At 42.8% G+C, this 24,201-nt stretch overlaps 1 protein-coding gene across 1 annotated transcript in view; it reads left to right on the top strand.

Annotated features, from left to right (window-relative positions):
- The window catches only part of TMEM255B (transmembrane protein 255B), a 79,269-nt gene that overhangs the window by 35,330 nt on the left and 19,738 nt on the right, over positions 1 to 24,201 (top strand). The gene's annotated exons all lie outside the window — the stretch shown is intronic.

A 24,201-nucleotide genomic window follows, 5' to 3' on the forward strand; every position in this document is an offset into this window, starting at 1 on the left:
GGGTGCTGATCGCAGGGCTTCAGGTCCCTTCTCTCCTGGAGGGAGAAGTACTAGCTGAAACCAGACAGGCTTCAGACTGACAACAAATACAACATCCTCATTCACATCAATTTAGAAATAGAAATATCTCCTGTTTTTCATTTTATTTTTAACTTCATTTGAGTTGGAAGGGATGTGAAGAAGACAAATCACATTATTATAGATTTTTCTTACTTAGTGCCTGCTGTTGAATGGAGACTATTACTGATGCACATTTTCTCCTGATCTTTTAAAACTGTGGATATAATAATAAGATAGATACTTTCTCTGTTTTATTTCCTTCCAAAGAAGGCATAAAATTGGCAAAAAGCTCTTTCAGGAAAGGGCTGTATTTCAGAAAAGAAATATTTAAATTATTTAAGACTAATTTTAAAACACTTTGCTTAATAGAAGGCTCTGGAGCACAGCACTTCTAAAATTAAGAATACTGAAGGAAAAGTAGCTTGATTTAAAATAGCAGTAGCTTATTAAAAAAATAATGCAGATGTAATTTACTGTGCAAGGTTAATTTCACTATTGGTCCCTTTAGGTGCACTTTTCACCTTCGAAAGAACCAAAAAGCATCCAGAATCAACTGAAACAAGTTGAACGTGGAATTAATGTGCAGTGATGTTATTTCAGAAAAATATGGTGATCACATGAATCCATTATTTGCACTTGTGTTTGCCTGAGATATTTTGTTATTTAGCAGATGGGAATAGCCCCATTGTGCAACAGCTAATGGAGATCACTCAACAGCCTCCTCTCACCACACAGGGAGATCCCCTGTCCCACCTCACGTACACGTTCTCTGCAGTATCTACCACCCTCCTGTCCATGGCTGCAAGCTTTGGCCATTGCCACATGATCCTCAGCTTTGCAGTTATCCCCCAGGCAGAACCTAAAATATCCAGCAACAAAAAATCCAGTTATGAGGTGAGGAAATTGCCTGCAAGAGCTTCCTCAGGAGGTCAGGAAGATGACAAGTCACAAAAGCATAGGCAGATATTTTAAGCTGTGGAGACAAAGGCTTTATATCATCTTTTTACATAGTTGGCTGGGAATCATGGAACTTTGATACTGACACATGGCCAGTCGCATTTCCTGAAGTATGGGATAAAAAGAGACTCAGACATACCTGAAAGCTCTATGAGAAACCAAGGCCTCAGGCAGGAGAAGTCATCTCTACTTGACTATAATAACTGCTTGTTGATCTTGTCGAGTGGAATTCACAGATCATATCCAGACAGATTTATTAGAGGAGGTACACTAAGAAGAAAAAGCAGAGCTGAAGAGCGGGAGTTAATACCAATAAGAACACCAGAAGATAGGTCAGTGAAATTGCAGCTTGGGACTGTTGCTGTTATCCTTTCTCTATGCACTTCTTGGCTTTGTCTTCTCTGTAACAATTATTCAGGTAGTTCAATACAGCAATAAATACACCACTAAGCCTTCCTTTCTCCTCATTAAACAAGCCCGGTTCCTCCAGCCCATCCAGGTGCAGCCTGTTGTCTGGCCTTCTGATCATTTAGTGGCCCTGCACTGGTTTTACTATTATTTGTGCAGGTCTTTCTTATACTGGAGAGAGACCAAAATTGGACACCATACTGAGATGTGCCCTCATGAGTGTTTATCAAAAAGGAATAATTACTTCCTCCAGCCTACTGGTGATGGTTTGATAATGCAGCCTAGTATGTAGTTGACCATCATCTTTGCAAAAACGCCCTGCTACCGTATGTTCGACTTGTCCACAAACACATCTGTTTTTTCTTTTGCCAAGCTGCTACTGGGTCAGCCTGAACTGTTGCCTGGGCTTATTCCAGCTCAGGTGCAGGATTTTACCTTGACACTGTACAAAAATTAATAAAATAGTCAAGGAATTTAAATTTGAGTTAAACTATTTTTAAAGATGCACTTGCTTTCTAAGTTTCCATCAACAACGGAAAAAACTGAAAATGTTTGGGTAGTCTATCAGTTGACATTTCATTACCATTTTTGGCTTTAAGTATGAACTGGGCTGAATTTTCTGTGTTCATAAAGCTTAAGACTTTGATAACGACCCTTAAATACCTTATTATAAATTACTGCTACATCCTCTTAGCTGAAGTTCTGTTTTAATGCAGTTTATGGTCAAGCATGAACTTGCTTTAAAAGGAAGTGGGTTTTAAGAGAGTCTGATTTTATGTGGTGCAATGAAGGGATGACATAAATCCGTGGATCAGGACTGCTGCACATACACACTGTCCTGTTGCCTTGTGCTTGGAGCCTGGTTTCTCTGCCACGGAGAGATGTAAGGTCCAGTGAAAAGCATGGCCAAGGGCTCTGTAGCTCAAGTGTCTTAGAAGTGCTTCTAAGACATTCTTCTGAAATAGTCTTTATTTCAGCCCCACCCCTCCCCACTAAATGCAGCCTACGTGTTTTTTATCTGGATGGCTTGAATGGACACATCTTTGAATGAAGGCTTGGATGGTGTAGTGGATGGTGGCCCTTTGAAAGATTATAAACTGCTTACAGCTTCTGATTGTGAATGGTGATGTGCCAAACTGGCAGAATAATCAGATGCACTTCATGTTAGCTTTTACAGGTAGCCAACAACCTGGCTTACTTCATTACTTTATTACTAGCAATTTGAGGAAACACTGTGATAAGGTACCGTATTAGGAACTGAAACCTGGAATGGACTATGCTGAGGGATATCATGTTGTAAGAGCCCGAGAAGAGGAGCATCTTGCTCTGTTGTTTTGCAATTTCAGACCTCCATTTTTATACAGATAGACCCTAATCCATTCAAGAGTTTTCTTTAGTTTCCACAAATATGAAACTGAGAAAGTGGTAGAATGTGAAATGTTGGGTAAACTGGTCCAGAGAAAGTGTGAAATCCATTTATCCATTAGGTTATCCTGCCCAAGATCACCAGGGATTTGCTGAACTTCACTAGAAAGCACAAGCACAATTGGCTGCTTTGTTTATGGAGATCTGAGGACTTTTCTTATTCTTGCTACAGACTGCCCTGGATCATAGTAATGAAATGACAGAAGAGTAAGAGACCTTCTTTAGGTTTTTAATGATGTAGGATAATTCTGTTAACCATAGTTATTTTGAAGGAGACTAGATCCCAGCTGTAGCACTTGAGGGATAAAAATGTGTTGCAGTGACTTTGAAATAATATATTTTATATAGACATGATAAGTGATCTTGTCTAGCTGTAACATTTTTATGTGACTGCATTTATACGGAGGAGACGCTTCTTGGCGCCTTAGGCGTGACACCACTCACTTCAAACAAAGGTTCAGATCCCATCCTGCCTAAAAACAGAGGCAACATGTTAGGTTCTGATTTACAACAGCAGATTCTCACAAGCTGTTCTCAGCACTTCCAGTGTATAAGAATTGGAACAGAAAAAGAGTCAGGCTCCAATTCTGGCCTCCCATTTTGCACTCTTTCTGACTTTACGCCTATGTGTCAGCTTTACATTGATGACTGAAGTTATTAAAACTCATGTAGATGGTAGGGGGATATGTGTATAAGGAGAAGGAGGGTGCTGTGGAAAGGGAAGAGTTGCTTGTCCATCATGAGATCTAAAATGCACATCGAACCAGGCAGTGTTAAGTTGTCCATTCTGCAAGAGGAGAGGACCACCACTTCTGTGTCACATTCATGTAATTTCATTTGCAGCTGATCTAGTTTCTTCCTCTTGATAGCAGTGACTTAAGTAATTAATTAAAACGGAACATATAATCAGGTGGTAAGCCCTGAAATAAACCTGTAGCTGAACTGGAGAACACTAAAACACTTATCCCTAGCATGGGGTCTTCACCCGCATGGTTTAAGTGCAGTGTGTGTACTGTTGAGGCATATCAGCTGGGTAATTACCTATAGATTGGGGAGTTTAGAACATAAACTTCAGATATTTATCTTCTTTTTATGAATTTTTACTCAAAATACTGTTTATCAAAGGTGACATTGTATAAACTCACTTTCTGGGAAGGATAGACACCTGACAATGGGAAAACGGAGTCTTTCATCTGGGGGCTGCTGATGTGAATTGGGCTCTGGTTGGTAGAGCTTAAAGCTGCTGTACTAAGTAGTATCAAGGTGGCAGCCCCTATCCAGAGAACAAATGACTACATTACAAAACTGCAGTCCCAGCCAGCCCCAGCAGAAAATAACATGAGGTGGTGAGCATTTTGGTTCTTTCATCTTGTCCAAAGGGTTTAGATCATGGCTGTTTTGCATTGTACCTTTCTGTGCTGCAGAAACCAGATCAAGGAGTGGAGTGCTGCTTTTTTTTTTGTTTCTTTCTCTTTTTTTTTTTTTTCCTCACAGAAAGCAAGTGTAAAATATTCTTAGTTATGTGCTATTTTATGCCTTCAGACTGTGAAGCTGCAAAATCACCGTGGTGCTCTAACTTCCCTCCCAAGGAGACAAGCTCCTGAGGAGAACAGGAATGTTGCATTAGCACTCTGAGGTTTGTCAGCCTTGGCAAACACCAGCGCTTTCAGTGTTTTGTGGGTTACAGACTACAGGTCAGTGTTCTACAGTAAAGTAACTGTGGGATTTTAAATAGGGGTGGCTGTCAAAGAGTGGCACCCTCCTTCCCCTTGTTTCATGTTTCTACCTCACCTCTTGCACTAAGGTGCAGGAACCTGTCTAGGGCAGAGGGAGTTCAGAGAAGGGCAACGAAGCTGGTGAGGGGTCTGGAGCACAAGTCTGATGAGGAGCGGCTGAGGGAACTGGGGCTGTTCAGCCTGGAGAAAAGGAGGCTGAGGGGAGACCTTATTGCTCTCTGCAACCACCTGAAAGGAGGTTGTAGCATGGAGGGGGTTGGTCTCTTCTCCCAAGTAGCAAGTGATAGGATGAGAGGAAATGGCCTCAAGTTGCGCCAGGGGAGGTTCAGATTGGATATTAGGAAAAAATTATTTACAGAAAGGGTTGTTGGGCATTGGAACAGGCTGCCCAGGGAACTGGTGGAGTCACCATCCCTGGTTTGAAGGATGTGCAGATGAGGTTCTTAGGGACATGGTTTAGTGACAGTGTTAGGTTAATTGTTGGACTCTGATCTTGAGGGTCTCTTCCAAACAAAATGATTCTATGATTCTGTGACTGAAGGCAAAACTCACCCCTTGTCCTTGTATCACAACAGACAGCTGCTGGTGCCAGTACAAGGTGAGCAGTAGGGACACAAAGCTGGGAGCTGGAGGGAAAGCAGGACCAGTACTTGGGGCTGCAGCATTCACTTGGCTCAGCTTAAAGCCAGTGTGGAGCCACATTAGGAGCAGTGAATCAAATGATGACCGAAACAATCAAACATTATGAGACCTCAGCTGGGGATGTTAGTCAGAGAAGTACAGTCTGAAATGCCATGAAGGTCTGATGATTTCCCCTGTCAGCACAGGACCCCAGGCAGGGATGGAGCCCACCCAGCAGCCAGCTGCAGGTTCCCTGCTGCTTCCCCATGCCCTGGGCAGCACAGGCAGGTGCTGCATGTGTACTCTCAGGAGTTGATGGCACCATCTGGTGGTTTCACATGCAGTGGCCGAGAACTTCAGTCCTCTTCCCATCTTTGAAGCAAATTACAGAAACTAAGTCAAGAATTGCAGCAGAGGTGTCCAGCAGCTCCACTGATGACTGCTACATTTTTCTATAAAGCGACTTCAGAAGCCCCTGGCATATAACACAGCTTACTATCACGCCCCAAAGCCTTGCACACTTCAAGCCAGATCTCCTAAAAAGCCATTTGAAAATGTTATGAGCAAGCCTGTTGGCCTTTCCTTTGAAGAAAATAACCCAAACAAATAGTTGTACTCCATGTCTAACAAAGTTGTTACCTTGACGACTGGTGGTAGAAAACACAACTCAAAGAATAAGTAATTTCTCAGTGCAATGAAGTTAGCTGCTTCTCTGGAGAAGAACACTAAATGCATTTTACTTTCTCCATGCTGCTACATGAGATAAAATTACAGCTAATTACTTTTAATTCCATTTCCATCCTGTATGAGTCATTAATATAATAGCATGGCATAACATATACCATTATGGGTTTTGTTTGTTGTTTTGTTTTGTTTTTAGCAGAGTAAGCACTAAACATTTATAACTGAAAACTAGCACTAGTGATTTTTATATTGATGGTCCACAGAGGTGAACAATCTTTTATTGATGAACTTCTTAAATATAAAATGCTTAAGTTTGCAAGCACTGCATTTTGAAGCCAATGATCAACTATGCCCCAGCATTAATGCTATAGTCCTTGCATCTGGCACTGAGGTGGGAAATACAGACTGGGTTTCTACAGTAACAATTACTTACAAGGGGAGATGAATTATTTTTTATGGACTTAATTTAAGTGTTGGAGCAAAGGAGGACTCTTACAACTAGCTTAAGCCAGTCTAATACTTTTCTTTCATACTGCAAGATGACCACATATGCATAACAGTTGTGTTCATGCATCCAAATACAGTTGAGTATTCTTTAAATCAAAGGACAAATACTCTTCTTTGAACATCACAATCCAGATAGCAGAAGAACTCTCATGATGGACAGGTCTCCACCCTAACTGAGAGCCCTGGAATGAGTTACAGATACCTACAGATATCTGGTGCTTCCAGCCACCTCAGAGCCTGGAAACTCTGCTTTGCTGTCTGCTCTGGCACACACTCATTCAAAATCACCTCCTTTCCGGTGAAGATCTCCCCTACAGTAACCACAGTTATATTAGTGCTGCTGTAAGTTATTGTGGTTTTGCCAGACAAATCTTCCTGGGCCAAAGGAGTGGGTTTTGGATGCCTTTTCACCATGCTAATACTTTCAGCTGATGCATAAGGAGCAGAGCAGAGAAAAAGGACATCTGAGGTCTAGGACGGAGCCATTGTGTTTTGGGATGAAACATCAATGCAGTAAAGAATCTGAATGCAATCTTCCAGGGGGATACTGTAGCTAACTGAACTAACACAACACATGAATTGGTGGACAGTAGTGTCTACTAGCACAATGAAGCTGAGTTACCTATAATGACAGGTGTTTTGTAAGATATTAGTAGCCATGTCTACTCTGCTGTGATGGAATTGACTCAAGCATTGGACCTCTGTCTAATGGTTAGCTCCCACTTCAGCTCAGTTTCAGACCACCCCCACAAGCTTTTTTGAAAACAGATTTGAACGAGAAGGATGACTAAGCTGTGTGGGTATGAGCAGTGTGGATGGGAACATGTGGCCTCAGGACTGGAGATCAGTCACTGGCTTTTATTTGACAATATAGGTATAACCCATGGGACATTGCTAGGTTACTCCAGCTCTGGTGTTTCTTCATACTTTGCAAAGGATGTAATCAATTTGCAAGGAAGTCAGAGAAGAAAAATGTGAAATTTGGAGAGCCACCTTTTAGTTTACCAAAGAAAAGGTTGAGAGGTGAATTGACCTTGGCCTCTCTAAGGTATCTCCATAATCAAAGGTTATCTGATAACAGAGGGCTTTTAGTCTCTCACAAAAAAAGCACAAGTGCGTGCTGTGGGTTGAATTCAATCCAAAACAGACTCAAACAGTGAAGTAGACCCAGTTTTAACAATAACAAATTACAGGAACAGCTTTGTTAAGGATGTGGATGGATCTCCATCACTAAAATACTTAAATCCAAAGTTTCTTTTTACATGATCCTATGAAATTTATCCAGAAATTATGAATTTGACACAGATGTCTTGGGGTGAAATTATTTAGCCTATGTTATTCAGAAGGTTGTTCTAGAGCAGCGTCTTCAAAGAAGTGTCCTGTGAACTATTTATATGGTCAGGTGGAAGGTCTATTGCCTCTTGTCAGCAGGCCCTCTTCCCTGCTGGAAAACTTTTAGGGGTTCACAGATTCAAAGCAGTTGAAAACCATTTATCAAGATTTATGATCCAGGTTTGATGGTCTTCAAATCTACAAAGGAAATCCAATCTTTAACATGAACATAACTGAAATAATATCTCTACTAAAAATACTATTCCTCAGATATTGGATGACACACAAGACAACACAATGATGAATATATTGGATGCATCCAAGGGCTTGTCAGTAGAACTGTCATCTTACTAACATTTTCTGGGCTAGAAAGCAGATACATGGGAGGGTTTCAGGGTATTTGTCCCCACAAATCTGCGGTCTGATATTCCTCCATTTCCAGACAGGTAAGAATTATGCATACAGCCTGAAGATACTGGCATTACAGAGGTGCTGGTGAGAAACTTTACTTTGGTTGCCAGATATTTTCCAGTCAGAAAAATAATGGCAACCCTGTTTTTGGAGAACCTCTTATGATCCCCCCTCCAGTTTGCAGAGCCCCTCACATCAGCAGGGACAAAGTCCCTTGGTTATACAGCTCCTTTTTTTTTTTTTTTTCCCCACTGAAATTCCTTTCAGGTTTAGCCAAACTGCAAGTTCTTTAAAAATCCTTTTTTTCTTCCCTGTTGTGACTTGTTTTCGTGAGGGAAAAGGGCTGGTATTGTGCCAGCCAAACAGAAGTGCCTAAACCATTAGGCAGCAGTGCACACATTGTATTTGGACACCAAAGAGCAATTTGTTTGTCGATGGGAAGGAAAAAGTGAGGTTGTCGGTTCTTTTCCCAGCAGCATCTCTCTACACCTACCATGCAGTAATGCAGCTTTGATGTAAAAATTCCTAGAAGGGGCAGTAAGGAACATGTTACTACAGTTGCATGCAATATGGAGGGAGGAAGACTACCCTCTGACTTTAAATTAGGAGTTTGCATTAAGGGAATGACCTACGCATGTGAGTATATAAAAGTTAATGGTTAAATGCCACTGGCATTTAATTACATGATCCTGTGACACAGAGAACACAACATCAGTGCACAACAGGGCAGATTTTTTAGCATGTTGGGGTAATAGCAAATCTGGCACTTCTGATTTCTTTGGCTCTGAAAATTGAATCGTCTTTTAGCTTTGCTTTCACTGTAATTAGATAGGTGTGAACTCCACTGACAATATTGTAAATCAACTCCAGAAATATGGATGGAAAATCTACACATTTTACTCACACTAAGAATCAAATTAATAGTGTGAGAAATAACAGAGGTGAGAAAGTGAACAGGATTTGATCCATGTTTAAAATGACAGTTGCACTGTGGTTTTCATAGCTTATAGTCTTCTGCCTTTGTGCATAAATTATAGTCTTCTGCATCTGTGTGGCTCCTATACATCCAAAAATCAGATCTGGGGGGGACTCATTCAGCAACGTGAAATAGCAGCTTGGATCAAGGGAGATTACTGTCTACTTCCATCTTTAACCTTTCTCTACAAAGCACTAACCATGATGGAATTTATGCAAAGCATACAAAGCAAGTTAATTACTGTTTAATCCTGAGAAAGGTGAGGGACTGGGGCAAAGGGTTTGCAGTCTGCTGTGAAAAGCATAATCTACTTCCCTCTGATGTGCCACCAGCAGAAGATAATTTCCTTCCTTGTTTCCTATTCTCAGAAATGTTTCTAGACCATCAACAGATGTTTCTGTTCTATGAAAAAAAATCAAAGCTGCTATGCAGATAGAGGGGAGAGGAAGTAGCCACCTGCAGAATTCAGACTACAGCAAAAATACTTGGCATTTTTTCCATCATTTGTCAAAGGAAAAACAGTGCTTTGAGTTGCCTTGTGCAGAGACTAGTGGAGTTAAAAAAAAAAAGGTAAAAGGTGCTTTTTATTCATATGGATCTAAAGTAGCAAAGCACGCGTTAATACAAGTCCTTAAATTCTACTAGAGTAAAATTCCAGAGTATTTCAATATGCTGCATTTTGCCATAGCAAAATGTTTCAAAAAGCCAGAGGTTTTGTTTCATCTTTAAGTAGAAATCATGATTAGTATGAATAATAATGTAGCAGGAATTTCTCTGTGGGTAGACGATTATTCAGTTACAAATAGTGTCCATGGAAAGTTTGTTCCCATGTATGCAATAAAGTTTTGAGTGATAATTATTTATGGCTTTATTAAGATCTTATTAAAATATGTGTTGCACCAGTGTTGATAGATTCACACTTGCAATATATTTATTTAGTCTTTGATGAAAAATTCCAAGTTTGAAAAAATGTGTTTTGAAGATACCATAGTTGTTTTTGGTTTTTTACCAAACCTGCCTAGAATTTCCTTATTTGTATGCCACAGTGTGGTTCTGTCCACACCCCCAGCCAGCAGTATCTCCAGTGATTTTTTTTGCCTCTGGGGCACTGAACACCATGTATTTGAACATCTCTAATGATCTGAAATGCATGTGAGCTTCAAAATGACAAGCCAGTGGAGATGGAGGAAAGCTTATTGTACCTGAGCAATCAGGGTATGCATAAATCATTTCACTGATTGTTTAGACCATCTTAACTTTGTAACTCCTATCCTTCTATTCATCCTGGGGCTTCTCTCATGGACTTTTTACTGTCTTACATTTTGAGGTCTGGTGCTCCAGTCCCTTCCCTTTGGATGAGCCCTGTTGCCCCGTCCTCTAGTGTGCTGTGATGTGTTGGTGAAGGTTTTCCCTTTACAGGGATGATAGGGAGGTCTGATGGCAAATTGCTGGTCATAAACACCTACTTCCTGTGTGTTTTCTCCTCAATATATAACATAAAAATTTCATACATAAAGTTGTTATTACATCACCTGGACTATAATGGTGATATTTAAAGGTCCCTGTCAGTGGTGTGCCATGCCCTGAAAATTTAAATCAGCACTGCAACATTAACAAAGCCTTCAGCATTTTATTTATGTATGTAGGTATTCAATATATATATTGCTCAACTAGATGCATGCAATGCAGCCTATTTTCCTTCTCTTTTATCTGAAATAAATCCAAAAGAGCATTATAAACATGAACCCCCTACATTTCAGTCAGCAGGATATTCAGTATTTCAGATGTGTAAAGTCTAGTGTGTTGCAAAAATGACATTTCCTGCAGTAGAATACTTAGAAACTTATGTATTTCTTACGTATTCTGATAGCACTAAGGCAAAAGGGAGTAGATGGGTTGTATTTCATGTATTTGAGTTACTTTACCAGAAACAGAATAAAGAGTTCTTGCATTCTTGTGGAAAAGTTAATTACTCATATGGCACAATATCATTATAATCAGGACAGAGCAATCAGTTCATATAACGAACCCTATAATCAAGGTAATGTAATCAATGTAAGTAATCAGCTATAATAAGTGATTAAATATCTAACTGCATGAAGCAATAACTTAAATTACAACCTTGAATAACATCAGCTAATTGCATCATTAGAAGCTTATGTAAAAACCAGTGGTAAATCTAAGTTTTTAGCTATGCAAAATAGCTGTTGCAGGTATCACTGGAAGTTCTGCAGCCTCATCCTGAGAGACATTATCCAGCAAAACTTGACTAAAGAAGCAGTGATATTCCAGTGCCAGGCTTGGGTTTATCAGAGCTCTGGGGTACAAAGGCAGGAGCAGGCTTCCTTGCTGCATCCTTGAGTGGCCCCAGCTCCCCAGTACAGCAAGAACAACTGCTTCTGGTGACGTACTGGTTTGCAGCACAGCAGTACCACCCCCCTCCCATGAGCAGATGGGCATGGTGTCACTCACCAATTCTGCTCATGCTTCTTTTCTTCCTGCCGCCACCTGCCTGCATCAGCTAAAGCCACCCAGGCTGGTGAACCTCCGTGGGGATGTGCAGGGGAGTCAGCTCCTGTTTCTTCTGCTTGTCCCACTGCACTGCACATGCTGGTGAAGGCTGATGGGCCTCTCCTCCAGCCTTCATGCCAGGGAGAATGTGGTCAGAATCACTGAAAGCAAAAAAAAACCCCAAACCTATTGGAAGAGGCTTGAAACTCTCCTAATAGAAGTATATCCATCCGAGAACAGACCTGTCTGTTCACATCAAGAATAGACCTGTCTGTGCCCATCATCTAGCAGTGGGGCAGCTCCAGCATCAGGAGGCTTTTCATTTGACTGTAGCAGTACTACTAGCCTAGAAATCTCCTCCAATAAAGGAAGGTGAGACCGAGGCTACCACTACAAAATATTTTAAATAGAAGAAAAATGAACTAGGAAATACAAAGTGAGACAGATCCATGTGTGTGTGTTTGTCAGCCATGACAGTATACAGGTACTCTGAGTACTTGCTGGTTTGAAAGAGCTGAAATTAATATCTACTACTCCCAAGCACTAAGAGAAGAGGATTCTGTAGGATCTAGTCTTTCAAATTAAATAGAAATCCTAAAAAGAGCCCCTGGAAAGCACAGTGTGAAGTACATCTGGTTTGTGAGAGTAAAGAAGTGTTTAAGCCACACCAGCTGCTTTTCCTATTTTCAGCACTGGAGTTGGGTTATTTCAGCATAGCAGATGAGACAGGCAGGGTCTGTAGGCTGGAGCCCAGCATTTCTGGAAGAAGATTAGCTCCTAAGTTAGGTTCATGCAGGGCAGACAAAAAAGCACAAGAAAGGGTAAGTGGTGACTGCAGTCTGGAGTGAGACTCAGAGCATTGCTCTCATGACATCCTCACCCAAAACATGTACACAAATACTGTCACGACTGCTTCCAGAGTATTTAAACAAAACTAGGAATGTGTTATTTGCACCAGGGGATCACTGATGTCTTGTAGTTACAGTAGGACGGAGGTATCCCGACTCTCTGTTGCACTTTACATCACTTGAAGGGTTTGTTCAACCATACAGTTGGGAACCAAATCCCAGCCAGCATGCACTGTGCACTGCCTGACAGCCCAGGGCTTTCTGTGTTGTTAGTCAAGGTGATACTCTCAAGAGGAGAGAGGAGAGGAGAGGAGAGGAGAGGAGAGGAGAGGAGAGGAGAGGAGAGGAGAGGAGAGGAGAGGAGAGGAGAGGAGAGGAGAGGAGAGGAGAGGAGAGGAGAGGAGAGGAGAGGAGAGGAGAGGAGAGGAGAGGAGAGGAGAGGAGAGGAGAGGAGAGGAGAGGAGAGGAGAGGAGAGGAGAGGAGAGGAGAGGAGAGGAGAGGAGAGGAGAGGAGAGGAGGAGAGAGTTCATTAAGTGTTTTGAGTTTCTCAGTGAATGAGAGAAACAGAGATGCAGTGCCTGGTTCGAGTATCAGCCCCTTGAGCATCCCTGGCACTGACTGAAGGAGCACATCTTCTCAATGCAATGCAACAAATGCCAGGAGCTGATGCCTGGTGCTCCCACAAGAGCAGTCCCTGATGTTGAAGGGGAAGGAGAGGAGCCCACTGAGTCCCATGGTGGTGGTGGGCAGCCCCAGGGCACTGGCCTGTCCAAGGAGGCACCTTTATCTGTGGTAACACACACTCTGTCCTGCCCAGAGGCTCCTGCAGTTGGGCAGTGACCCCTCTCTTCCCAGCTGCTCTCTGAAATGCAAATATTACGAAAACAATGTCATTATTACAGAAATAAATCTCTGTGAGGCATATGAGGAGTACTATTTTAATAACTATCTGTAAAGTATGTCTACAAAAATGTAACATCTCATTAATTATAGGCAAAGCATTCTGTTGGTCTACCAGGAGGTTAAAGGTTCTTTATCAAGCACAAGAGAAGATATAGGTTTGCAAGAAATTAGCCAATTTAAAAATGGTTATTGTAAATAGTTTATTTTCTTTTCCATCAATTGATGTGGGTTCAATATTTGGAAATCTGGAATAGAAGAGTTGTGGGGGAGGGGAGGACAGTATTATTTCTGCTCTTTTCTTAAAATAGTGAAATTATGCAAGATAAATTGCCTTCTGAAAGCCTCTTCTGCTCCAGAAATTGCAAACTGAAAACAAAATTGCATGTTTAGCTGCCAATGAACAAAAACCCAAAGCAATAGTAAAAAAACCAAAACCAAAACCAAACACTCTTCCTTCTGATTCCAGAAGGTATCATCATGTGCTTTATGTGAGATTTGCAAGGCTTGGGAACAACCAGAAGTATAAGATGTTTTGTTTCTTAAAGCTGGTACCCCCTCACTGCGGTATTGAGGATAGTGACCTTTACCTTAGACTCACATGTTCCTTAATACCCAATATGGAAGCTGTTCGTAACATTTTTAAAAATTCACAATTTTATTTTGTCTATGAGTGAAAACACAAAGGTATTTATATCAAACACTCCTGTGAGCCCCTGGGATCTCCTAGCAGTGGTCTTCCGCAGTAGATGCTGATCTCATTGAAAATGTTGTTGAAAATGATTGAAAAACAGCTCTTGGTCAGAGAGAGACAGGAATGACAAAAGATTTGTAGCATTTCCTCTCGTTATTTGTACAGGGTGGGATCCAGTCAGTTTTAGGTTGGGTCCCCAGACACGGATCCGGTCTGCCTGCTTCCCCAGACTCCTAATATGTTGACACTTTCTTTTGTGAAATTCTTCTGTCTTTGGTCTGACAGCTCTCAGGTCTGTATGCTCCCATGTGCCATGTGCTCTCAGGTAGTCAGTGTGAGGCAGACAAAGATACCTATGCTGCATCTAGCCCTCCAGAGAAACATAAAATCTAGTTCTTAATGACATCTGTTTGTTCATATTTGCATGCCTGCTTTCAGAGAGTTAGCGGAGAGCCTGATCTTGAAGGGAGTGATAATCTCCAGAACACCCAGCTGTTGGCACAGGGCTGAGCTGGCACTGAAGGGTCATGTTTTGGTTTGCTTTTAGGATTAAACGTGAAAAATCTTGGCAGCTTCCTCTGCTATTCATCTCCTAGCTATGCTGTAGATGAAAAGGACCTACAAAAATGTTGCAGGAAGAAAACAGAAGATGAGAAACTTCAAGTTAATGAGCCACTAAAAACATCAGTCTGGTTTCAGTCTCCTCAGTTTTATCTATATTTGTCTTTTTCATGTGCCCAGGACCATTCTGTGGTCCCCAGGCCAACTGGCATGGTGAAGCCCACATCCTTACTCTTAAAGTCTCTTAGAGTCACAGGCAGCATGGCAGTGTCCAAATTACTTACTGGGAATGGTTCTTGGTCCATGCTAATTTCCAGACCCTGCCCAGAAATTATTTTGGAAGAGTGATAGTACTCCAAGGCCAAAGCCATCAGAAGCACAGTTCTAACAATTTAATGGACTGGATGATTGAGTTTCAGGCCTGGGAACATTCCCTGGCACTGATTAATCTACACTTCTATCAACGCAGCCATGGAAGCTAAGACTAAATAAATACTGTAATTGGAAAAAAAAGTAGCCCTCGCTAGATAATTATTTCAATAAACTATTAGCCATGTTTTGTGTCTGTAAAGTATGGCATAAATTTCAGTCAATACAGTTTATGCTATATCTCAGTTTCCAGAAAGTGGACTGATGTAAAAGGGAGATGGATTTTTCCCTGTTTTATACAAAATATATGTTTTCTCCAAGGAAACAAAAACTGGAATAGAAAAATCTACTTTCCATACCTCGGTTAAGAGCCATACAACCTCCTCTCCCAGAGATACTGTTCAAAGAATACTTTCCTTACACAAATAACATATTGCAATGCTCCCACCATCAAAGAGAATGTGGGTTTTTTATTGTATGCTCTTAAAAGAAAGCAACCAACCAAACCAAAACCCTCTATATTTGGATCAAATCTTGTCTTCTTTGGCATAAAGCCTTCCCTCTTATCCGTCTGTTCATCACCCGCAGGTTCTAATACACATGCAAGAAAAATATTAAAATAAAAACTGTGCAAGAACAGGGAGAGTTATGGTTTGCTCTGCAGGTTTCAAGGCTGAGCAATTCTGATTTGCCTGAAATTGAAGGGAATTACTGGGTGTACAGATTTTTTCTGACACCTCTGAAAGTTTTAAACTGAATTCTAGTATGATTATGGGGCAACATTCTAGAACCGATGAGGACCAGGTGGCCTCCTGTACCCCTAGGGAGAAATCAGTGTCCTCAGCATGCTCCCTGAAATGCCTGTACAATGCACGCAGCATGGGGAATAAGCAGGAGGAGTTAGAATCCTGTGTTCGATCAGAAGGTTACAATCTAGTGGCAATTACAGAAATATGGTGGGACAGCTCACATGACTGGAATGTGGGATGGCTATGTCCTTTTCAGGAAAGACAGGCCAGCCAGGCGTGGTGGTGGAGTTGCTCTCTATGTGACAGAGCAGCTACAATGTACTAAATTCTGCCCAGGAGCGAATGAGGAGCAAGTTGAGAGTGTATGGGTCAGGATCAAGGGACAGGCTGGCAGGGGTGATACTGTTGTAGGTGTCTATTACAGGCCACTGGATCAGGCTGAGGAAGTTGATGAGACCTTCTATGTGCAGCTGAGAGTGGCCTCACAGTCACAGGCCCTGGTTGTTGTTGTGGGTGATTTTAACTTCCCTGATGTTTGCTGGAAGGACCATTCAGCCAGCCAGCCACAGTCCAGGAGGTTCCTCCAGTGCATTGATGATAACTTCCTCATGCAGATGGTGGAGGAGCCGACCAGGAGAGGAACGCTGCTTGATCTCATCCTCACTAACAAGGAGGGTCTGGCCGAAGCGGCGAAGGTTGAGGGATGCCTGGGTTGCAGTGACCACAAGATGGTAGAGTTCAGCATCCTGTGTGGTAGGACCAGGGCAATAAGTAGAATTGCAACCCTGGACTTTAGCAGGGCTAACTTTGGCCTTTTCAAGCAATTGCTGGGGGAAATCCCACGGACAAGGCTGCTTGAAGGTAAAGGGGCTCAAGATAGCTGGGTGACATTTAGGGATTGTTTCTTCCAAGCTCAGGATCAGAGCATCCCCACACGCAGGAAGTCAAGGAAGGGAGCCAGGAGACCTGCGTGGTTAAATAGGGATCTGTTGGGTATGCTCAAGCAGAAGAGGAGAGTTTACAGGTCATGGAAGCAGGGGCTGGCCACTTGGGAGGAATATAAGGCTGCTGTTAGAGGATGTAGGATGGCAGCTAGGATAGCCAAGACCACCTTAGAATTAAACCTGGCGAAAGGGGTCAAGGACAGCAAAAATAACTTTCTCAAATACATAGCAGATAAAACTAACACCAGAGGCAATGTAGGCCCACTGATGAATGGGGTGGGTGCCCTGGTGACAGAAGATACAGAGAAGGCAGAATTACTGAATGCCTTCTTTGTCTACTCTGCTGGAGGCTGTCCTGGGGAGCCCCGTACCCCTGAGACCCTGGATGAAGCCAAGGTCAGTGGAGGAGTTTGCTTTAGTCGATGAGGACTGGGTTAGGGAGCAATTAAGTAGTCTGGACATCCATAAATCCAGGGGTCCAGATGAGGTGCACCCACGGGTGCTGAGGGAGCTGGCTGAAGTCATTGCTGGACTGCTCTCCATCATTTTTGCCAAGTCTTGGGAAATGGAAGAGGTGCCCGAGGAATGGAGGAAAGCAAATGTCACTCCAGTCTTCAAAAAGGGCAAGAAGGAGGACCCGGGTAATTATAGACCAGTCAGCCTCACCTCTGTCCCTGGGAAGGTAATGGAACAGCTTATCCTTGGTGTCATCTCAAGGCATATCAGGGATAAGAGGGTCATTAGGGGCAGTCAGCATGGCTTTACCAAGGGTAAGTCATGCTTGACCAACCTCATAGCCTTTTATGAGAATGTAACAAGGTGGATGGATGATGGCAGAGAAGTGGATGTGGTCTACCTTGACTTCAGCAAAGCGTTTGACACAGTCTCCCATAGCATTCTAGTTGCTAACTTGAGGAGGTGTGGTCTGGACAATAGAGTAGTGAGGTGGATTGCAAACTGGCTTAAGGAGAGAAACCAGAGAGTGGTAGTCAATGGTGCAGAATCTAGTTGGAGGCCAGTATCTAGTGGAGTGCCTCAGGGGTCAGTACTGGGGCCAATATTATTCAATATATTCATTAACGATTTAGACAAGGGAATTGAGTGTACTATCAGCAAGTTTGCTGATGACACTAAGCTGTGAGGAGTGGCTGAGACACCAGAAGGCTGTGCTGCCATCCAGCGGGACCTGGACAGACTGGAGAGTTGGGTGGGGAATAACCTGATGAAATTTAACAAGGGAAAGTGTAGAGTCCTGCATCTGGGCAGGAACAACCCCAGGTTCCAGTATAGGCTGGGGAATGACCTATTAGAGAGCAGTGTAAGGGAAAGGGACCTGGAGGTCCTGATGGACAACAGAATGACCATGAGCCAGCACTGTGCCCTTGTGGCCAGGCAGGCCAATGGCATCCTGGGGTGTATTACAAGGGGGGTGGTCAGCAGATCGAGAGAGGTCCTCCTTCCCCTCTACTCTGCCCTGGTGAGACCCCATCTGGAGTATTGTGTCCAGTTCTGGGCCCCTCAGTTCAAGAAGGACAGGGAACTGCTGGAGAGAGTCCAGTGTAGGGCAACAAAGATGATTAAGGGAGTGGAGCATCTCCCTTATGAAGAAAGGCTGAGGGAGCTGGGTCTCTTTAGTTTGGAGAAGAGGAGACTAAGGGGGGACCTTATTAATGTCTATAAGTATATAAAAGGTGACTGCCATGATGATGGAGCCAGGCTCTTCTCGGTGGCAAACAATGATAGGACAAGGGGTAATGGGATCAAGCTGGAACACAAAAGGTTCCACTTAAATTTGAGAAGAAACTTCCTCTCAGTGAGGGTGACGGAGCACTGGAACACGCTGCCGAGGAGTGTTGTGGAGTCTCCTTCCCTGGACACATTCAAAACCCACCTGGACATGTTCCTGTGTGACCTCATCTGGGTGTTTCTGGCAGGGGGATTGGACTGGATGATCTTCTGAGGTCCCTTCCAATCCCAAACATACTGTGATACTGTGTGATAGTGTTAGGCCTTGTAGGAGCCTTGAGAGTCCAATCTCAGAGGCTTGTAGATGGTCTTCAGTAGCCTGATCTTTATCTGTTTCTGCCAAATTCAGCAGCAAGACTTCTTTTGACTTCAGTGCATCCAGTTTTGCCACGACTTTAAAAATATTTCCCAAACCAGCATGTTACATGACCAGATTTTACCAGGAACTTCCTCAAACACTGTTATTGGAACAGAGCTCTGCAGTATCTCATACTAATGTGTAATATTAATATATAATCAATAATGCATTCCCCTTCTCTGCTTGAGTAACTGTAACTGGAAATGGGCAGGTGGGGAACATCTGTTGTTTAGAGCTCTGCTCATGTACACAGAGGACAAACACTGGTAGGCTGGCAAAAAGAGTAAGAATTCTGTATTAAAATGTAGTTGCATGCTTGGGTTTATTTACTGATGTAAAAGAAAAATGGCTGGGTTTCATTCAGTCCTTCTGAGCACTGGAAAATATTACTTCTTAGCTAATTGGTTTTGTTGCAGTTACTCATTATCTGTGTTCCCACAGAGCTTAAGACTGGTAGTCATCTTTTCTGCTCTGTGTCTGCATATTCAGGTCTTTTTTATTATATGCTGATGCTACTTTTACTTTATGTATTTGTGTGTTTGCATATAATGGGCAGTTACAGTCCGATTGCCATCAGTTTAAATTTAGAAAATGTTTTTTAACGTAACCTTACTTATTTCTACACAGTGATAAGTAGTGAAGATATAACAGAATATTGTTGCCATATACTTTAAAGCCACTGTTAGTAGATGAAATATATATACACACATGTATAATATGTAAAAATAGCTCCATCTCTACCAGTATTGCTATAAGCAGTAGAATCAAGTAGAATCAAGGACTGGTAGGTTTCCTGTATTCATACACCATCTGCAGTGAGCAATATGAAAATATAAAGTATTTTATGAGCAGTCTCTCAGGAGTACTTTTATAGCTTTGAAGTATGTCTCATTTGCCTTTGTTATTAGAAAGGCCAATCAAATCCAGTGAGTGCTAATGCAGTGTGATATACTGCTGGAAAAATTTAAAAATCTTTTTAATGTCTGTGTGGTACCTTATTCATATAAACGCCTTAGTAGACAGACAGACCACAACACCTCCATGACATGAAAATCTAATTCAAATAGAAGCTTTTACCACTGCAACCTTTTGGTATCCCTGGTGTACCTCTACTTAAAAGCTGAATGGTTTAGGTGTTGAGTTCTGTGGGTGACCGAATAAAGTCAGTGTTACCTAATCTTTGTCATTTTTATATACTCAGTCATCACTCCTTTATTTTGATTTGGGGTCCCCAGCCTGATTACACATACAGATGCGTTTAGAAGAACAGCCGAGAAAAGTCTGATTCCATCTTCTTTACTTCGCCCATCAGGTATTGGTACAGATTGATAAGGTACACCTGAGCTTTCTCTTCTCTAGACTGAACAGTCTCAGCTTCTTCTCTTATGACAGATGCTTCAGTCTGTTAATTTATGATCTTTTTCTTAACTCACTCTAGTATGTCCATGTCTCCCTCATACTGGGGAGCCTGGCGCTGGACCCAGCACTCCAGACAAGTCTAATCAGTACTGAGTGGAGAGGAAGCATCACCTCCTTGGATCTGCTGGTGATGCTCTTCCTAATGCAGACAAGGATACTGCTGGTCTTTTTTGTCACAAGGGAGCGTTGCTGGCTCATGTTCAACCTGCTGCCCACCAGGACCTGCAGGTCCTTCTCTGTGAAGCTGCTTTCCAACCACTCAGCCCACAGCCTTTTCTGGTGCATGGGATTATTCCTCCCCAGGTATAGGATTTGACATTTCCCTGTGCTGAACTTCTTGAGGTTCCTATGGGCCATTTCTCCAGGGCGGGTCCCTCTAAATGACAGCACAGTTCTCTGATGTTTCAGCCACTCCTCATAGTTTTGTATCATCTACAAGCTTGCAGAGTGCACTCTACCCATCATCCAGTTCTGTAATTAAGATGTTACACCATATTGTTCCCAGTAATGACCCCTGGGGTAGAGTGGCCTCCGGTTGGACTTCATGTCACTGGTTACACCATGACCTCAGCAGTTCTGCCAGCTTTCAGTCCACCATACTGTCCCTTTGTTTAGCTTGTACTTCATCAGCTTGTCTGTGAGGATATCATGAGAGACTGCCACAGGCCTTACTGAAGATAAACATCTGGAAGCATATGAGTGAGAAGCTCCGTTTATCCACCAAACCAGTCACATCCTTGTAGAAGGCTAACAGGTTGGTCAGACGTGATCCCCCATTTGTAAATCCATGCTGATTACTCCCAGTCACCTCCTCATCCTTGAGATGTTTGGAAATGGTTTCCAACATTATTTGATCCTTCACCTTCCCAACAGTGTGTAGTCCCTTGGATTCTCTTTCTTGTCATGCTTGAAGGTAGGAGTGACATTTGCTTTCTTCAAGCCCTCAGAAATCTTCCCTGAAACTGTGACCTTTCAAAGATAACTGAGAACAGCTTTACATTGACATCATCGATCCTCCTTGGTACTCCTGGGTGCATCCCACGAGGTCCTATGGACTTGTGTGTCTCCAGCCTGTTTAAACGTTCCCTAACCTCATCCTTCTCCACCAAGGGTAAGTCTTTCTTGCCCCAGATTTTCCCACTGGTCTCCGTTGAAGACCAAGACAAAGAAGGCATTGATTACCTTGGCCTTTATCATGTCTTTTGTCATCAGGTCACCTGTCTCATTCAGTAGTGTGCCCATATTTTCCCTAATTGTTCTTTTGCTGCTTAGACACCCATAGAAGCCCTTCTTGTTGCCCTTTGCAGCCCTCACTGAATTGAACTCCAGGTGAGTTTTGGCTTTCGTAACCCCATCCCTGCATGCTCATATAATTTCTCTATTTTCCTCCCTGGTGACTGGCCCCTGACTGCACGTATTGTAAACTTCTTTTTTATGTCTGAGTTATATGAGCAATTCCTTGACCATCCAGATGGGCCTCCTGCTGCCTTTGCCTGATTTCCTTCTTGTTGGGATGAACTCCCCTTAAACTTGGAGGACAAGATCCTTGAATATTAACCTGGACCCCACTGCTTTCCAGGACTGTTTCCCATGGGATTCTTCCAAGCAGAGTCTCAAATAGGCCAAAGTCTCCTTTCCTGAAGTCCAGGGTTGGGATCCTGCTTTTTTCCCTGCTCCCTCTTCTCCACATCCTGAACTCCACCATCTCAATATCAGGGGCAAGGCTGCCCCTGACCTTCACATCCCTGAACAATCCTTCCTTGTTTGTAAGAATGAGGTCCAGCAGAGCTCTTCTCCTTGTCAGCTCCTTGACCACCCAGGTGAGAAAGTTGTTGCTAATGCATTCCAGAACCCTCCTGGATTACTTGTGCCCTGCTGTGTTGTCCTTCCAGCAGATACATTGTGCCTTTGCCAGGTATTGGGGTAAGGTCCTTTACTGTTTTCAGGTACTAAAGTAGTTAAAGTACACCATGAACACCAAGACCTGTGAGTGTGAGGTTTCTTCCAGTTGTCTGTCCAGATGAAGAAGCCTCATCTACTTTTTCCTGATCAGGCAGTCTATAGCAAACACCCGCCTCAACGTTGCCCATCTTGTTCTGGCCTCTAATACTGACATAAAAGCTCTCAGGTGGCTCCTTATCTGTCCCTAAACAGAACTCCACGCATTCTTGCTACTTTTTCTCATAAAGAGCAACTCCTCCTTTCCGCCATCTTACATGTCCTTCCTAAAAAGGCTGTATACATCCATGACAGCACTCCAGTCCTGTGAGCTATCCTACCATGTCTCTGATCCTGATGAGATCATTGCCTTGTGACTGCACACAAACCTCAAACTGTTTGTTCTCCATGCTGTGTGTGCAAGTGTACAGACACTTAAAAGAGTGCTAAGCATCCCAGAAAAGGGATGCGAGCTTTCCTTGTGCTGTCCTATGGATGCTTCCTTATTCATGTGCATACACTTGAGAGTGCCCCATTTAGCCCTGTTATGCTGATTTCTCTTGTCCGCATCACCCTGTTCCCTTTGCTTGTCTCATTGGTCTGCTACTTCCTCACCTGATTGTTTGTCCTCATCTCCTTCCCCTGTTGCTCCTAATTTAAAGCTCTCATCACCAGTTGACTAGGCTGTAGGCAAAAATGCTTTTTCCCTGATTAGTCAAGTGGATCCCATCTCTTCCAGTAAGTCCATGGTCATAAAAGCCAAATTCCTGTTGCCGACACCAGATGTACAGTTAGTCGTTGACCTGCTGGATCCATCCAACCTCCTCGAGCCATTTCTCCTCACTAGCAGGATTGAGAAGAGCCCTTGGGCTCCATGCCCTTGACCATTTCCAGGATCTTTCAGGATCAAACTGAGACTTGTTATTGTTGTGAATATGATGAAAAGCAGTTCTTCATTGATTTGCTCCTCATGGTAGCAAAAACCGTTTCTACTGCTCTCCTCTCTCCTCTCCTCTCCTCTCCTCTCCTCTCCTCTCCTCTCCTCTCCTCTCCTCTCCTCTCCTCTCCTCTCCTCTCCTCTCCTCTCCTCTCCTCTCCTCTCCTCTCCTCTCCTCTCCTCTCCTCTCCTCTCCTCTCCTCTCCTCTCCTCTCCTCTCCTCTCCTCTCCTCTCCTCTCCTCCTCTCATTTCATCCCCACGCAACAGATGAAATCAGGATTGGAGTATGACCCTCTGTGAAAGAAGGGCAACACAGCCTTTGGCTGATCCTATGCTTACTGTGCTAGCAGAGAAACTACAATCCTGTTAGTCCTCCACACCACATCTGTCCTTGGAAGTTGTGGTGAAAGGATCATGCTTTCCCTGGCCTACAGAAGAATGTTGTCCTAGTTCAAGACATGGCATGCTGTTTGTGTATGTTTGCTTTTCTCTAGAGAAAAGCAGTTACTGAAGCATTTTTTATTACACTTGTGTGATGTAAATAAATATTTTTTGATTCAGGAAGCTAACCTTTCCCTAACCCTTAGGAGCTGATGTCCAAACTTTCTTGGGTTTGCCAGCATAATCAGAAAGGCAAACAATCTGATGGATGAGCTTTATTCGTTGACCTGTCTGCATTCCTGCCTAGCTCTGCATTTTTACTGTCTATGTATTTTGGGTCAGCAGATTTATACAGTTCACACTTCATTATCCAACAAACATAGAATACTCAGAAGTGATCTTACGTAGTACAGATATTTCTGCAATTTCTGGGTTATTGCCAGATAGGTCATAAAGCTTTGAAATGCAGTGGAAGTTAATCAGCACAGATTTCTGCTAACAACTTAAGTAGTCCTTTGCTTGTAAGTTAGCATGGAAAAAGGGGATGGCATATAATAAGTTACCATCTTTTCTCTTGAGAGGGGTCTGACTGACATACTGGAGAGCGCCTGAGTGCTTTTGGAGGCACAGATCATGACCTGTGACCAGATAAGTGACAGAAAGTTGAAGAAGACTTTTTTTCCCCAACATAAATCATTCACTTACTTTGATTTGAGATAGACATCTG

Source organism: Patagioenas fasciata, chromosome 1, assembly GCF_037038585.1.
Source record: "Patagioenas fasciata isolate bPatFas1 chromosome 1, bPatFas1.hap1, whole genome shotgun sequence".
Taxonomy (NCBI): Eukaryota; Metazoa; Chordata; class Aves; order Columbiformes; family Columbidae; genus Patagioenas; species Patagioenas fasciata.